The sequence below is a fragment of the Apium graveolens genome, chromosome 6 (assembly GCF_009905375.1).
Source record: "Apium graveolens cultivar Ventura chromosome 6, ASM990537v1, whole genome shotgun sequence".
Taxonomy (NCBI): Eukaryota; Viridiplantae; Streptophyta; class Magnoliopsida; order Apiales; family Apiaceae; genus Apium; species Apium graveolens.
Window position 1 is genome coordinate 188,689,335 of NC_133652.1, and position 18,116 is coordinate 188,707,450.

Sequence of the window (18,116 nt, forward strand, 5' to 3'; positions counted from 1 at the left end):
AGCCGCGCCAGGATGTCAGAAAGGCAGCGCGCCCGCACTGTGATAGCGCGCGCCCGCGCCGGTGTGAATTCAGAGAATCCTGATTCTATTCTAAAAACAATTGGAGGACTTCTAGATTGCATGGGGTTGCTATATATATTCAAATAAAGGACGTTTTCAAGAGAGAGATGTACCAGAGCGCAAGGAGAGCCGTAAGAAGACCGTTTTTGCAAGGATTCAACGAGGACGAAGAAAATCTTGTTTTTAATTGTGAATCTTTGTTTTAAGTTGTAACTTGGATGCTAGTTTTCTTACTTGTGAACCTTACTCTTGTTTCGTACTTGGTTTTGTTTATTCGTTATAAAGACTACGTTTGTTATACCATGCTTTCATCGGAACCCACGTTGATGATGAGTCCGATTATGGGCTAATCGTTATCGTGGGGTTCTAACATATTTATTTATGGATTTCTTTAGTTAATTTGTTTCGATACCTTAGTGTGTGGTGATTGTATGATAGCCTAGTATTGGTTGTGTGTATTCATCTTATGAGCGTCGTGAACTTATAAGATAGTGTGTTAATCTTTAATGAAGTGACAGTGAATTTAAGGATTTAGAACTTGCCATACTAGCATAGGTTCATGTGTTATTGTTATGCATGATTCGTAGGTAATTTTAACCATCTTAATTACCCTATGTAATCAAGATAGATAACTTGTGCTCAAACCGTTATGTTGTCAAATTCTATAGACATATAGGGTCTCAATATAATTGGTGTCTATTCAGCTTCTATCTCTTTTGTGGATGTCTGGTAGTATGGTATTCGTACAACGAAAGTTGGCGTTTATCAGTTTCGTGTTATCTGATTAGTGTCATCACCATTACATGCTAATGTTAAGAACAATAAGGCTATTGAATGAAGTATTTAATGAAGTTAGAATCCTATGTTTGTCATATATATTAATTCAATCATTCTTATTTCCTTAGTCATAATTGTTAGTTTAATTTTTAGTTATAAACAACCTCAATTTGTTATCGTCTTAGCATTGAATAATAACCATACATTGTTGCTTAAGTGCATAAATTAATTAGTTAACCAAGCCAGTCTTTATGGGAATAAACTAGAAAAGATTATGTATTACTTGCGAACGCGTATACTTGCATGTATTATTAGCGCGTGTTTAGCGACTAACAAGTTTTTGGCGCCGCTGCCGGGGACTGTAGTGTTAATTTTTAGTTTATGTATTTTCCATCAGTGGTCGTTAAAGTTCATTGACTCGGACATTGTTACTTATTTGTTCCTTGTCTTATTTCAGGTACTCTAGCGAGGGTGTATGCATACGCGTTCGCATACTCGTAAGAGAACACTGGATAAAGCCGAGGAAGAAGTTGTTGTGGTTCGAAAAGAAGGTAGAAGAAGAAGAGAAAGTCGAGGAACTAGTTTTAGTAGAGATGGGGGATCAAGCAGAAAATCCTAAGGCTTTGATATACTATTCTCATCCTAAGATCAATGACATTCAGTCAAGCATCATCAGGCCAGCCATCAGGGCTAACACTTTTGAGATCAAGTCAAGCACGATTCAGATGATACAAGACTCAGTTCAATTTGGGGGTTCTCCTACTGAAGACCCCAACATGCACATCAGGGATTTCATCGAGATCTACGACACGTTCAAGTTCAATGATGTGACTAAAGATGCTATCAAGCTAAGACTCTTCCCATTCTCTCTGAGGGATAAAGCTAAGTGCTGGTTACATTCTCTATGAGCAGGGTCTATCACCACTTGGGAAGATCTTGCTCAAAATTTTCTCACTAAATTTTTCCCTATAGCGAAGATTGTTGCAATCAGGAATGCTCTTACTTGCTTTGCTCAACAAACTGGAGAATCTCTGTGTGAGGCTTGGGATCGATATAAGGAGATGCTAAGGAAGTACTCACACCATGTCATGCCTGATTGGATTATTATTAACTATTTCTACAATGGATTGGGTGCTACTTCTAGACCCATGCTCGATGCAGCATCAGGAGGAGCCTTGTGTGCTAAAAGCTACGATGAAGCTTATGAACTTATTGAACTGATGGCTGCTAATGAGTACCAGAATCCTTCCCAGAGACAAACTCAGGTAAAGGTAGCAGGAATTCTGGAGTTGGATGCAGCAACTGCTATAGCTGCCCAACTTAAGGCTTTAATGATGAATGTGGACACTTTGGCTAATCATAGGGTTAATTAAATCGCTAGTGTCTGTGAACTTTGTGCTGGTTCTCATGAGACTGGTCAGTGCACAATTTCTAGTGAATCAGCACTTTTCGTGAGCAACTTTCAACATTCGCAGCAACCTGTGCCAGCTACTTATCATCCCAACAACCGCAATCATCATAATTTCAGTTGGAGTAACGCTCAGAATACGGTTCAACATCCTTCTCAGCAGTATCCAGCTAAGCTGTACAACCCCCCTGGTTTTCAGCAACCACAATATGCACCGAGACAACAACTTCAGCTGCAACAAGCTAATGAAAAATCTGTATTGGAGGAGTTGAAGCTAATGTGCAAGAGTCAATCTGTTTCTATCAAGACCTTGGAAATCAAATTGGGAAAATTTCCAATGCCTTGCTAAATCATCAGCCTGGTACACTACCTAGAGACACTGAAGTTCCAGGAAGGAAGGAAGCTAAGGAGCAGGTAAAGGCAATCACCTTGAGGTCTGGAAAGGTTGCGAATCTCGAACAAACTCAAGCGTTGACTAAAGAAGCTGAGGATGAGAAAGAAGTAGAGCATCAGGAAGTAGAAGTGGAACCAAGGAAGATTACTATTGAGCACACTCCTCCTGAGGGTAATACAGGGGAGAACCAGATCTATCCTCCACCACCTTTTCCTAAGCGGCTATAGAAGAAAAAGCTAGACAAGCAATTTGAGAAGTTTCTGGAGTTGTTCAAGAAACTTCATATCAACATACCTTTCGCTGAGGCTCTTTAGCAGATGCCTAGTTATGCAAAGTTTATGAAAGGTATTCTCTCCCGTAAAGTGAAGCTAGATGATTTAGAGACTGTCGCTCTCACGGAGGAATGCAGTGTTGTGCTTCAACAGAAGTTGCCTTCGAAGCTTAAAGATCTAGGAAGCTTCACTATTCTATGTACTATTGGAAAAGTGTCTTTTGACAGATGCTTATGTGACTTGGGAGCTAGCATCAATCTAATGCCTTTGTCAATCTTCAAGCAGTTAGACTTACCTGATCTGAAACTGACTTATATGACCTTGTAGTTGGCCGATCGTTATATTGCATATTTGCGAGGTAATGTGGAGGATGTCTTGGTCAAGGTTGATAAACTCATCTTCCCTGCTGATTTCATCATTCTTGATTTCGAGGAGGATAAGAAAATTCCCATAATCTTGGGAAGACCTTTCTTGGCGACTGGTCGAATCTTGATAGATGTGCAGAAGTGTGAGCTCACAATGCGAGTGTTGGATCAGGATGTAACTTTTAATGTGTTCAATGCTTTAAAATTTCCTACGGAAAATGAGGAGTGCTTAAAGGTGGAGTTGGTCGACTCTGTGGTTACTTCAAAACTTGATCAATTGCTAATGTCCGATGCCTTAAAAAAAGCCTTATTGGGAAATTCAGATAGTATATCAAGGGAATCAGCCCTTCTTATTGCATGCATAAAATTCTGCTAGAGGAAGATAGCAAGCTTATGGTTGAGCAATAAAGAAGACTTAATCCAATCATGAAGGAAGTAGTGAAGAAGGAAATTCTTAAGTGGCTAGATGCATGGATCATCTATCCTATTTCTGACAGTTCATGGGTAAGCCCGGTTCAATGTGTGCCAAAGAAAGGTGGAATTACTGTTGTAGCAAATGAGAAGAATGAGCTTATTCCTACGAGAACAGTCAGGGGGTGGAGAGTTTGCATGGACTACAGGAAGTTGAACAAGGCCACTAGGAAGGATCATTTTCCTTTGCCCTTCATTGACCAGATGCTTGATAGATTGGCTAGTCATGAGTACTACTGTCTTCTTGATGGTTATTCGGGTTACAATCAGATTTGTATCGCTCTAGAAGATCAGGAGAAAACTACCTTCACTTGTCCATTTGGTACTTTCACCTTCAGACGAGTTTCATTTGGTCTGTGTGGTGCACCAGCCACATTTCAGAGATGTATGATGGCCATTTTTTCTGATATGATTGGCCAGAATGTGGAGGTGTTCATGGATGACTTCTCTGTATTTGGCGATTCTTTTGATGAATGCTTGAAAAATCTTGGACACGTTCTCAAGTGGTGTGTTGAGACCAATTTGGTTCTCAATTGGGAGATATGTCACTTTATGGTGCGACAGGGCATTATTCTTGGGCACAAGGTTTCTAGTAAGAGTCTTGAGGTGGACAAAGCCAAGGTGGGAGTCATTGAAAATCTTCATCCACCTATTTCTATTAAGGGAATTCATAGTTTTCTTGGTCATGTGGGTTTCCATATGCATTTCATCAAAGACTTCTCTAAGATTTCAAAGCCATTGTGCAGTTTTCTAGAGAAAGATGTCCCTTTCAAGTTTGATGACGAGTGCCTTGCCGCTTTTGAGACATTAAAGAAGAGTTTAATCACGGCACATGTCATAACTGCACCTGATTGGAATGAACCTTTTGAGATGATGTACAATGCAAGTGATTATACAGTTGGAGCAGTTCTTGGGCAGAGGAAGAACAACATATTTCATGTGGTTTACTACACTAGCAAGACCCTAAATGGTGCTCAACTGAATTACACTACTACGGAGAAAGAACTATTGGATATTGTCCATGGTTTTGAGAAGTTTCGATCTTATCTACTTGGGACTAAGGTGAGAGTTTTCACGGATCACGCTACAATTCGTTATCCCATCTCAAAGCAGGACTCGAAGCCTAGATTGATTAGATGGGTTCTTTTGCTTCAAGAATTTGAACTAGAGATCAAGGACAGAAAGGGTACTGAAAATCAAGTCGCTGATCATCTCTCGCGTTTAGAGAACCCTAATGCTACTTCATTAGATAAGGCATTGATAAATGAGTCTTTTCCCGATGAGCAGCTGTTTGGAGTGTAAGAAGAAGAACGGTGGTTTGCAGATATTGTGGACTACCTTGTGAGTAGTATCATGCCTCCCGACTTATCTTATGCTCAAAGGGAGAAGTTTCTACATGAAGTACAGTGGTATATGTGGGATGAGTCATTTCTTTTTCGACAAGGAGCTGACCAAATCATCAGGAGAGTATTCCTTACAGCGAAACGGGGGGGATCTTGAGAGATTGCCACTCAACGGCTTATGGAGGACATTATGGTGGAGAAAAGACATCAGCTCGTATTCTGCAAGCAGGTTTCTTTTGGCCAACCTTGTTTAAAGATGCACACCAGTTCATTTTGAAATGTGATTGATGTCAACGTGTGGGTAATATGTCTAAGAGGGATGAGATGCCTCTTATGTGCTTTTCGAGGTTGAGGTCTTCGATGTTTGGGGAATTGACTTCATGGGGCCATTTATCTCATCCTGTAACAATCAGTATATCTTGTTGGCAGTTGATTATGTGTCGAAATGGGTTGAAGTTAAGGCGTTGCCAATGAACGACGCCAAAGTGGTGCTTAATTTTCTTCATAAACAGATATTCACAAGATTTGGAACTCTAAGAGTCATAATAAGTGATGAGGGGTTGCATTTTTGCAATCGCAAGTTCACTATTATGATGCAAAGGTATAATGTGAATCATCGCATTGCCACGGCTTATCATCCTCAGACAAATGGTCAAGCTGAGGTATCTAACAGGGAGATCAAGCATATTTTAGAGAAAGTGGTGTGTCCATCGAGGAAAGATTGGTCTTTGAAGCTGGATGAAGCTGTTTGGGCGTATCGAACAGCATACAAGACTCTGTTAGGGATGTCACCGTATCAGTTGGTTTATGGTAAGGGGTGTCATTTGTCGGTGGAGCTGGAGCATAAAGCGTATTGGGCTTTGAAGAAATTGAATCTGGATTTGGATGTAGCTGGAAAGAAGAGGATACTTCAATTGAATGAGCTCGACGAATTTCGACTTCAAGCTTATGAGAACAACAAAATGTACAAGGAGAAAGTCAAGAGGTGGCATGATCGGGGTCTAGTGCTCAAATCATTTATGTCGGGGTAACAAGTTCTTTTGTTCAACTCTCGTATCCGTCTTTTTCCTAGAAAGTTGAAGTCAAGATGGTCAGGGCCGTTTGTTGTCAAAACTGTGTTTCCACATGGAGCGGTGGAGAATTTTGAGAATGATCCGGGCCAAGCATTCAAGGTAAATGGTCAGAGGTTGAAGCATTACTATGGTGACACGGCAAACCGCGAGGTGGTTAGTGCCATTCTATTGTCCATTTGAGCTCGATTTTCTACGTCAAGCTAGCGACGTAAAGCAAGCACTTCTTGGGAGGCAACCCAAGTTTGTTGTACATTAGTAAGTAGAGGAAGCAAGAAGAAAATAGAAAATCACAAAAAAAATCAGAAAAAGTGAAAAATTCAGGGCCAACTTCATAAGCCTGGCGCGCCCGCACTGTCCTAGCGCACAGCCGCGCTGAAAACACAGAAACACGGTGCGCCCACGTTGATCCAGCGCGCGGCTGTGCCGATTTGGCAGAAGTAGCGCACGCCCGCGCGGTCCTAGCGCGCGGCCGCGTCGTGGTCCCGACTTAGAAAAAAGTAAAGGCAGTTTTAAGGGGAAAATAGGGAATTTTGCTACAAAATCAATTCACAACCGAATTTTACTCCCCCACATCCCAAATATCCCTCTCCAATTCAAACCCATTACTCCCATTATTCCCATAATCAAATCCCACTTCTATTCCATATATAATTCTCTTTTCACCACCTATATATACATACACTCATACACAAACTTCTTCACCACTTCACAAATTCTCAAACACAAATTCTCTCTCAAACACAAAACTCTTATTCTCTCTACTCAATTCCAATGGCACCCAAGAGACAAAGAACACAAGTAAGCAGCAACACCACCGATTCTTTAAGTATGGGTGCTGTAAGGCCAAGGTTCTCTACTCCCGAGGCTGAAGCGGAGTATACGAGGCTTCTCTCGAATCCAATCATCAAGGAGCGAGGTTTTCTGCCATTTGGGAAGGATGGTAACCTATTAGAGATGATTCTGGAGATGGGATGGGTTCCCTTTTGCGAGGCACCCGTTGTTGTGCCCATGAGTGTTGTTCACGAGTTCTATACGAACATGAAGGCTGAGAAGAATGGCTTCGTGGTGTTTCGAGGAAGGACTGTGGAGTACAGTGCAGAGGCTATCAGGACGGTGATTGAGCAGCCCGCGAGGAAGCCCAGGCAGAACACTTTGAACGATAAGACTCCAGAGGACTTTGATCTGGATCTTATTGTGGCTACACTGTGCCAGCCCGATACTCACTAGAATATCAAGAGGGGCACTACTGAGTATTCTATGATCCCGGCTTCCAGCATAAACAGGTTTACCCGTGCATGGAATGCGATTATTTGTGCTAACAACATGCCATCTTCTCATGTGTATGAGATTATAGTGGAGTATGCACAGCTATTGTGGGGCATTCTTCAGGGTGATTATGTGGATCTAGGGATAGTGATTTATCAGGGGATTCTGAAGTTCTTGAGAGGGAGTACCACGGGGTCTATTCCGTATGCGTCAGTTGTGACGAAGCTGTGTATGGTAGTTGGTGTTCATTGGCCCGCACATGAGCAGTTATCGATCCCGAGTGCTCCTATTGACAGCACTACTTTATCTATGATGCAAGAATGGGATGGAGGCAAGCCCGATCTGAAGGGGCTTGGTTGTACTTTTGACCACCTACCTGGTGGAAGGCCAGCTGCTAGGGCCACTCAGGCGAGCAGGACTGCTTGGAGATCTCAGCTAGGCGATGAGGCTGGGCCATCGCAGCAGGCACGTGAGGAGGAGGAAGGAGCTGATATGGGAGCTGGCATGAGCATGACGCAGTACAGGCGTCTGGCTAGGACGATGGATGTGATGCATGACATCCACAACAGGTTTGCACGAGATCTCACCCAGGCATTGGGGACAGCTTTCATAGCCACTGGTGTTAATATCCAGTGGCCAGTTTTTGGTGAGGATTCCGTGTATCTACCTCCGGACACACCTGATACTCCACTCGTTGAGGTTGAGGAGCCTGATTCTGATTAGGTATGCCTGAATTCCTTACTATTACCTTCACTGAGGATAATGAATATTTTAAGTTTGGGGGTAGTAGTTGAAGGAATATGTTTTGTGTGAGTCACATATAGTTGCATATTCATGATAGTTTAGTTCATAAAGTTGCATATTTTGCCATGTAGTTTTTTTTAATTTATATTTGGTAGTTTTTATGTTAGTTTGTTCATATAGTTCATGCATTTGCATTATAACATGATCTCGTAGATGATTTTTCCAGTTGACTTGTGATATTGATGCTAGTGTAGTGATGTCGTGTTTAGAGATGTTAAGTCGTACTAAGTTGATTTGCATGCTAGCGACACTTGTATTTCACTAAATCTTTTAGGCTGCTTAAGTGCTAGATCATGATCATGGTTTGTTTGTTTATCGAGGTTTAATCGCTTGTTTATATTTAAAATTTAGGATATTCTCTTAATAATAAAATAACATGGATTAGAAATTGGAGGAAAAATTGGATTTCATTGCTAGTTGTTGTGGCTAGGTGTCAAATGGCTAGTAGCCGGCTCATATTTATATGAGTAGTCTAGGGTTGAACGAGATGGAGCAGAACGCACTCGTTCAGAAATTGAAAAAAACAGAAAAAAAGAAAAGAAAAAAAAAAGAATAAGGGTTATGTATAACTGATCACGAGTGGGCTCTTTAGTACTCGAGTTATTAAGTTCTTAGGAGACTTTGTGCCTAGCGACCTAAGGCTTTTAAAGTCCGGGATCCACTAACCTAACGCTCGCTACATGGGTACTATCGTATAAGTATTTTGTGGACCTCACTCATTGCACGATCAAAGAAGCATATGTGTGTTGTTTTGTTTGAATAAAAGCTTAAATCCATATAGAACTCCAATATAAGAATTGAAGTGTTATAAGTTATTTTGAGTCTAGCTTTTTATTTTATTTATAACCTTGTGATTGCCTTGATGAGTAATGAGACATGATTATTGATCTAGTTGCGATAGTATATCTGTAAGCATTTGCACACATGCACGTCTGTAGTTTGTATGATTTGATTGATCTTTATGCGAGTAACTGCATTTTTTGAGATGTTGCTTGTTGATTGGTAGAGTTATTCTATTGGGATCGTTGCATTCATTTAGTTGTAGTCATGCATTTTTGTTCCTTGTTCTTTGAGTCTGTTTATGCTCGAGGACAAGCATCGATTCAAGTTTGGGGGTATGTTGAGTGGCATTTATGACACTTTATAATGATTTATTAAGCTTTGAATTGATGTGTTTGTACTCAAGTTGTTAAGTGTTTTAACGTGTTTTCTAGTGTTTTTGCATTTCAGGCATTATTTAGGTAATCAGGTAAATTAGCATTGTTTTGGTGCTAATTTGGTGTCAAGGTGGTGTTTGAATAAAAGCTCATGGAAAGCCGGCTCGAAGCAGCAAAGAAAAGAAGAAATCAGAAGTTTTTTCCAGAAGTACCGCGCGCCCGTGCTAGTCAAGCGCGCGGCCGTGCTAGGTTGTCAGAGAGGCAGCGCACCCGCGCTGGTCAAGCATGCGGTCGTGCCGGGTCGGGATTGCAAAATCCTGATTCTATTCTAAGTACGATTGGAGGACTTCTATCTTGCATGGGCTGCTATATATATTCAAATAAAGGATGTTTTCAAGAGAGAGACGTACCAGAGCGCAAGGAGAGCCATAAGAAGACCGTTTTAGTACGATTCAACAAAGACGAAGAAGATCTTATTTTTACTTGTGAATCTTTGTGCTAAGTTATAACTTGGATGCTAGTTTTCTTATTCATGAACTTACTCTTGTTTCGTACTTGGTTTTATTTATTCAGTATAAAGACTACGTTTATTATACCATGCTTTCATCGGAACCCACGTTGATGATGAGTCCGATTATGGGCTTATCGTTATCGTGGGATTCTAGCGGATTTATTTATGGATTTCTTTAGATAAATTATTTTGATGCCTTAGTGTGTGGTGATTGTATGATAACCTAGTATTGGGTGTGCTTATTCGTCTTATAAGATTCGCGAACTTATAAGATAGCGTGTTAATCTTTAATGAAGCGATAGTGAATTTAAGGATTTAGAACTTGCCATGCTAGCATAGGTTCATGTGTTATTATTATGCATGATTCGTAGGTAATTTTAACCATCTTACTTGCCCTGTGTAATCATGATAGATAACTTGTGCTTTAGACCGTTATGTTGTCAAATTCTATAGACATATAGGGTCTCAATATAATTGGTATTTATTCAGTTCTATCTCTTTTGTGGATGTCTGGTAGTATGTTATTCGTGCAACGAAAGTTGGCGTTTATGTAAAAACCCAAATTTTTGACATCGATAAAAGACCTTTATGAATAGTAACCTTGCGGGCTAATAAAAACTTTTTCGACCACACCATATACGAGTTTTTAATTTAAGATTCTGAGTTGATATTTTAATTATACGTACCAAATGAGTGTATGTAAACGCTATTAGTTTTCGAAGAAAACGAACTTTGAAAACCGACCATATTTACGAATCATCGAGGATTACGGGAATCATAATATAATTACGAATTTAAAACCCTACGGATTTATACCCAAGTATGATAATTCAAAACATAAGAAATAAATACGAAAGGAATTACGTGGCGAATCATTTACGAGGAAGTATTACAAAAACGTTTAAGCGACCGAGCGAACGCGTAAACGATTAAATAAACGTAACGCACTAACTAACCATGGTAAAAAAATTAACCATGGTTACTTTATCAAATAGTGAGCTAGAGATAGGATGATCAACCAAGGCTAATAGAATAGTAAGCTAGGGAAGTTAAGCAAGTGGCTTAGCTTGTAATCTACCACAAGCTAGTTAGATTTGTCCATGGATTTGGCAACAAGAATAAAACCTAGGATTCTAAACTAGAGAATATCAATCAATATAAGATATCACAACCTCATTTCCTAGAAGCAACCAAGGAGCAAGCATAAAAACTCTCCCTCTCTCCCAAAGAAGCCCCATTCGGCTTTCTTCTTCAAAGCCAAGAAATCAAAATCAAATCTTCAAGTTATAGCCATGGATAAATCCTCCCATTAATTTTCAAGCTTCCTAATAACCAAACTAAGGTAAAATAAATCTTTGATCTCTTTTTATCAAGGTTCGATGGGTGAAATAAAATCAAGAAAGTTGCTTATGAATAGTATGAATAGTAACTCTTCTTTGGTTTCTTGATTTCAATGGTGGTTTTAGGTTCCAAAAACTGTATTAATCACTCCCAAGACTTCACCATCATCAAGAACAGATCTCAAGCTCTCAATAAAGGTAAAAATCTTTGACCCAAACTTATTTAAGATTTAAGTTCAAGATCCTTTTAGTATGTAGTTGTAAACCTAGTTTTGGTAGTGGTATTGTTGAAATCTTGATGTTTAGCTAAGTAGATTTAAGGTTGATTGTTGTTACCTCAAGAACATGATGTTCTTGAGAGGAGTTAGTGTGTTTATGATGATATGTTGATTGTTGGTGGTAGTATAAAGATTTAAGGCATAAACGAAACTTCGATCGTAAACGTAATCTCGTTAAACGAACAAAATGTAACTTTAAGTTTCTGCAGAACGTACCGAAAATGTAAACTATAGTTTCTTGAAAAATAACCATTTATTATGATAGAAAATTTTATAAGTATCGTTTAGGCGCTCGAATCGCTTGATTCCGATTTACGGATCAAATGTTATGGCCGTTTTACTAAAAGTGGTTTACGCGATAAAAATTGCTACGAATTACGAATTTTGAAAATAAAAAGGATCGAATTAAAATGTTCATAAATCATCAAATTTTTACAGAGACTAGTAAATTGAGTTTCCTAACTGCCATAAAAATTTCAAGTGAAAATAATGATTTTTCAATTTAATAAAAATGTCGGAGCCGAGGTCGCGCGGAGTACGAATGTCAAAAACAACCCCCTGTTAGGAAACTGCCACTTCGGGATTTTCACCCCTGTTACCAGAAAACTATTTTCAAATAATGTGTTTTAAATTTTGTCTAGATCGCGCATGCGAAAACGGTGCGTCAATTGAGTTAACAGTTTGAGAGATATCAACGTTTTAGTGAAAGCGATTTGAATAGTAAAACTCCGTAGCTGACCGAACTTTTGAAATGTTTTTCACCTAATTAAATTCATTTTATGAAAATGAAACTTTTAGGATAAATATTAAAAGCACTCAAGAAGCTCCTCGAGGTGGTTTCTTATTAAAATACTAATTTTACGATTTATTAAAAATGATAGAATGTGAGTCGCGTAATAGTAACATTCAGTAAAGTCAACTCTAGAAGGCTACTTTGACCGTCCGTTTCGACCAAGGATTGATACTTATTTCGAGTCGGTCAAATATTGAAAATTATGAAGTATTGAACTTATTAGAATATAAGTTGGTGATGAGAGTAGGAATGCTGATTAAGATTATGATATTTGTTGAATAGAAAACCCGGAACGAGAGGAAGTCGGAAAACGTATCTTGGATTCCAGACAAGTTTTCAAACCCTACCTTTTTAGAACTGTTGTGTTGTGATTGCTTTTAAATACTGCAATACATGCATGATAAATGTTTTATGGAGATTTATAAATTGTTATATATTGAATCATAAGATATGATGATTTTGGTATAATAAAAGTACCGGATTTGAAACGATATATTTAGACCGATGATTGGTCGGTGTAAGTTTATAAAAACTCCGTAAGTATTTCGGAGTTGTTATATTTGAGAAATGTTAATGCTAGAAGATAGCGTAACATGTATATTATAAGAACGAGAGTCGGTCGGGATTTCAAAATAAAAACCCGGGAATCAATCCGGTGATATTACGGAACGATTAAAAGTCCATAGTAGTTACGTATTAAGGGACCCAACGTCCACTTACGAAACATTAAAACACCTCAAACTTTTATTAAAACGGTTTCCAAAGATCGTATATCCTCAACTATATTTTATCGTTCGAGTAATAAATATCATATATCTACTCATTTATTATGGGAGAAGCATATCCCAACGATTATTTATTTCAAAACCGATTAAACATTAAAGGTTATTAAATTACGTAAACATAAATTAGTTGAGGAATATTATTTAAATATTCTTTTCAAGTAAACTCATTTGAGGTTTAATTATTTATTGATTAATATTTAATTGTTTATTATTTATTAAAGGGTTTATTTACGATTTAAAAATCATAAAACCTGATGTAAAATACTTTATGATTTTCGGGAAATCATTCGAATAATTTCAGATCGTCAGAGAATATTATCTCGACTTACTTTAAATATTTTGAATATAGTTTCAAATAGAAACTCCCCCTTATTTAATTATATGTTGAGAATGGTCAACTCACATCCTTAGTACTTCCTCCGAAAACTTTCGGAAGTACATATATATATATATGAAGTAAAGCTATGCCTATCAACAAGCAAAACGCTTGGGGGTACTTTGATGTGGTTCGAGTTCTCGAGATATGATAGGATTTTCTAAAGGACAAGGGAGGGGTAGGATCCAAGTACTTCGTGTATTGGATATAATACTGGTACCGTAGGAGACAGTACAATATGTACCTAAGGACCTGCGAAGTGTGTGTATACCCGAAATGAGGACACATAGCCCGTATGCGGCAAGGGTGATAACTGGGATACGAAGGTGTCGTCCTTCCACTAGTAGAAAAGGTTACTTTTATCGTAGTATGACTGATCATCGTATGCGGTGGCTCCAATGAATGTCCTATATTCTTCCAATTGGAATTGAGATGCAATACCATAACCCAAGCCTAGGTGTTGGGTTTACCATTAAGGTATTTGCAGACTAATAAGTCAATCAAAGAATTATTATGAAAAGAGGCGTGTATCGCCAAGAAAACAACTTTGAATAAATACATATCCTTGTATGGAGTAATATAAATTCCTTTAACAGTCTTTTCATACTGTTGATTATTATGGCTGAGCATTATTGCTCACTCTTGCTTTCTTTTAAATATCACAACACAACAGATTACCATTATGACGGCATGGGACTTAGTCACTTGAAATCGTGGGGAGAATCCCTTACAGCTTTGTCTCAGGTGGACCCGAGTATCCAGATAGGTATAAAATGTTAGTAGTAATTATTTTAACTTCATGTAGAGGTTATGAATAATTGTTTAAGATCCTGTAAAGTACATTTGAGTGTAATAAAAGAAGATTACATTTTGTACATCATTTCTAAGGCTATAACTTGAGTGTGTGTGTGCATGAGATTGGGGTCTGTTGGATTATTGAATCTATACAGGTTACACATGAGTGAAGGATGGCGTGACGACCCAGATTCCTGACCCCGAATTTGGGGGCATTATAGTTTAGCAGTTTCGTGTTATCTGATTAGTGTCATCACTATTACATGTTAAGTTTAAGAACAATAAGGCTATTGAATGAAGTATTTAATGAAGTTAGAATCCCATGTTTGTCTCATATAATATATGTTAGGAATATGTTGTGAACTTGATGATAAATTAATCAAAACATCTTAGTAGATTTAACTTAGTGAATTTTGTAGCACTCGACGGATTATCAAATATAGTCCTGACGGATGATTCAAATATAGTTCTGACGGATGATGATGATTCTGTAGTAGCATATGAGTCATGTTGACTACTAGTAGATATGCAGAATAGGTTGATTAATTGTATATATGAGATTTCTTGTAATTCTGCATAAATGAAATGGAGTCAAGTGTCAAATAGCTACCCGACGGATGTTCAACAAAGCTACCCGACAGATGATCAACAAAGCTACCTGGCGGATTACAAGCATATACCGGATAGATGATCAATTCAAATATCTGTTGACAGTGACAACACAGTCACATGCGTTGGGTGTTTGCAAAAGGAATGTGGCAGCCTATTTAGCAGGAAACTGAGAACAAAGAAGCATAACCATTTATATGCAAGCTATGAAGATTTTCAAAGATGCTGGAATAGAGTAATGAAGCAGCATGGAGTTAGACTTGATAGGTTTTGTTTTATTATCCTGTCTTATTACCATGTAAACTTGGTGATATATAAACCAATTGTAGCAAGTAGAACAACAATAACTACTACTATCAAACTAAGCAAACACATTTAGAAGAGAAATAGAAAAAGCTGTAACTGTTAAGAATTTCTCTGTAGTTTGTTTGTTCACTTGTAAAGCAGCTGTGAGCCAATTTGAGCTTCACATAGTTCTCAAATCAATACATTCAAATCCACCAGAACGTTTTAAAGACTTGTGTTTTTATTACTTTGTGTTTGATTTACTTAATTCCTTATTCCGCACTTTGCAAATCAAAATACTTATATATATATATATATATTGAGTTAGAACATTTTTATAAATCTCGAAAAGAAGCCAGAATTATATTCAACCCCCCTTCTGTAATTCTTGTTGTATTGTTAGGGAATAACAATTGGTATCAGAGCAAGCTCTTGAAGTACAAAGAGTGTAAAGATCACAACAAATAGCAAGATGAACAAGAAGGATGTTGGAGTTAAAATTCCTTTTCTGGATAAAGACAATTATCAACCACTGGAAGGTGAAAATGCATCTACATCTTCTTTCTCAAGATGAGGCCTATGTGGATTGCATAGAGATAGGACCTCATGTACCAATGAGAGCTGCAACTGGAAATGAACCATCTGTTCCCAAGCTTAGGCATGAATGGTCAGATCCTGATATTGAGCAAGTCAGGAAAGACAAGACGTCCGTGAATATATTGTTCAATGGAGTTGATGGTGACATGTTTGATAACATCATTAACTGCAAAATAGCCAAGGAGGTTTGGGACACTGTCCAGATTATTTGTGATGGTACTGAGCAAGTAAGGGAGAATAAGATGCAGCTGCTAATTCAGCAATATGAGCACTTCCATTGTGAAGATAGTGAGTCTCTCACTGATATTTTTAGTAGATTTCAAAAACTACTAAATGCTCTGAAGTTGCATGGAAGAGTCTATCAGACAAAAGACTCTAACCTCAAGTTCCTTAGATCTCTTCCAAAGGAGTGGAAACCAATGACAGTCTCATTGAAAAATTCTCTGGATTACAAGGAGTTTACCTTGGAGAGACTGTATGGAATCCTAAAGACTTATGAGCTTGAAATAGAGCAAGATGAGAGGATGGAGAAAGGAAGGAAGAAAAGAGGGTCCATAGCACTGGCTGTGTAACGTCTGGGAAATTTACGTCTGTATTATATCATATATATATAATAAATTATGTGTGTTAATGTGTCATTTATGTGAAATTATCTGTCAAACCCTAATTGCTATGTGTTATGTGCATTCTGTGTCGTTCCGGTATTTTTAAGATATTTTTCAGATATTTTATTTTGCATTCATAGCTTTCATTTCAAACGTTTTACGACCCGAACCATGATTTTAAAGCAGGTATTTCAAATAAAATAATGGGCCTTATTTTTCATCAAACGGCTTTTACCATCGCATTATTCTGAACATCTAGGCATTTTATAAATTTTCTCGTTTTGAGAAAAATGACTTTTCCGGGCCCCATTGGGTGTTAAAAACCCCAAAAAAATCACATTTTTATTTTCATAAAATTATAGGACTTTTATTTATACCGTTTCTTTGTATTTTTGCATTATTCAAAATTTTTGGGAAATTTTGGCATATATATTGTATATATAAAATATTTATAAATTAAATTTTAATACTCAAAAATTATAAAAATTGGGGCCAAATATTTTTATTAGGAGTATAATTAGCCCCTTAATTTTATTTAGGGTAATTATTTCTCATAGTATAAATAGCCTAATTTCTAATAATTAATTATTAATTAATCATAAAAATTCAGAAAATTAGCTGAAAATCCCCAAATTCCAGAATTAGGGTTCTTGAGTTCTTGATTTCAATCGGAGATTTCAACGTGATTACGACCTCCAAATCGAACATGTAAGTAGTCGTTGCAAAGCTTATGAATCGTAGTTTATGTTTATGTAATTGTTTTTGTTGATTGTTGAATTGATTTTGATTTCAAATTTTCGGGTTTTTATTTTAAATTCGGGTTGATTGAATTGTTAGTTATTTGATGATGTTGGTGTGGGGAATGATTAGATAGTCGAGTTCTGAGTTGTTTGGCACCGGATTTGCGTGATTTGGTCTTCATTTTAGCGTCGCCGGAAACGGCGCCGCCACCGCCGCGTTTTGGGGTTCCCGACGTCGTGGACGGCGTAGGAAAGAGGAGGACAGCTGGAGATCATTCACGAGGGGATTTCGGTACCGTTCTTGACTGAATACGATGAGCAACGAGACAGTAGCAGGACGTGTGGCTGCATTTTTGACCGCCGGAATCAGCCCGCCGGCGTCGGGTTCTTCTGGGCACTTGGGTTGTTCTTCACGACCCGTGGTTGACCCGATTTTCGACCCGGGTTCGATCCTGAAAACCCAGAAGTCAATTCCCTGTTTATGTTTCTGATTTACTAATTAATTATTTATATTTTATTAAAATTAAAATCAATTTTAATAAATTCTAAAATTCTAATAAAAATTAGATTTAAATTCTGAAAATTATTATTAATAATTTCTAAATTATTTTATTAATTTAGAAATTCGAAATTAGTTATTTAATTAATTATTTATCTAATTATTTATTAGTGATTTATTATTTAATATTTAGGTAATTAATTAATAAATAATGATTAAAAATAATTGAATAATATGATTAATAATTCAATAAATACGAGTAACTCGTATCTATACGAGTAATTGAACGATGAGTTAGATTATTATTATTATTATTATTATTCGAACGATAGTTAATTATTCGCAGAATATCCTAATAATTATTCGTAACAAATAATTAAATACAGATAATCAATTAATCGTATAAGTTGTAATAATAACCGTAATAATTCAATAATTATACGAGAAATGCGAGTAGCTCGTATTTATACGAGTAGGGATCGTTATGATTCGAAGAATAATTATTTATCCGAT

At 37.5% G+C, this 18,116-nt stretch overlaps 1 non-coding gene across 1 annotated transcript; it reads right to left on the reverse strand.

Moving 5' to 3' along the window:
* Nucleotides 1–1,820: 1,820 nt before the first annotated feature.
* LOC141670099 (small nucleolar RNA R71) lies at nt 1,821–1,927 on the reverse strand. The gene has a single exon (XR_012554346.1). It is a non-coding gene; the product is annotated as a small nucleolar RNA R71 (small nucleolar RNA).
* Between the last annotated feature and the right edge of the window lie 16,189 nt (nt 1,928–18,116).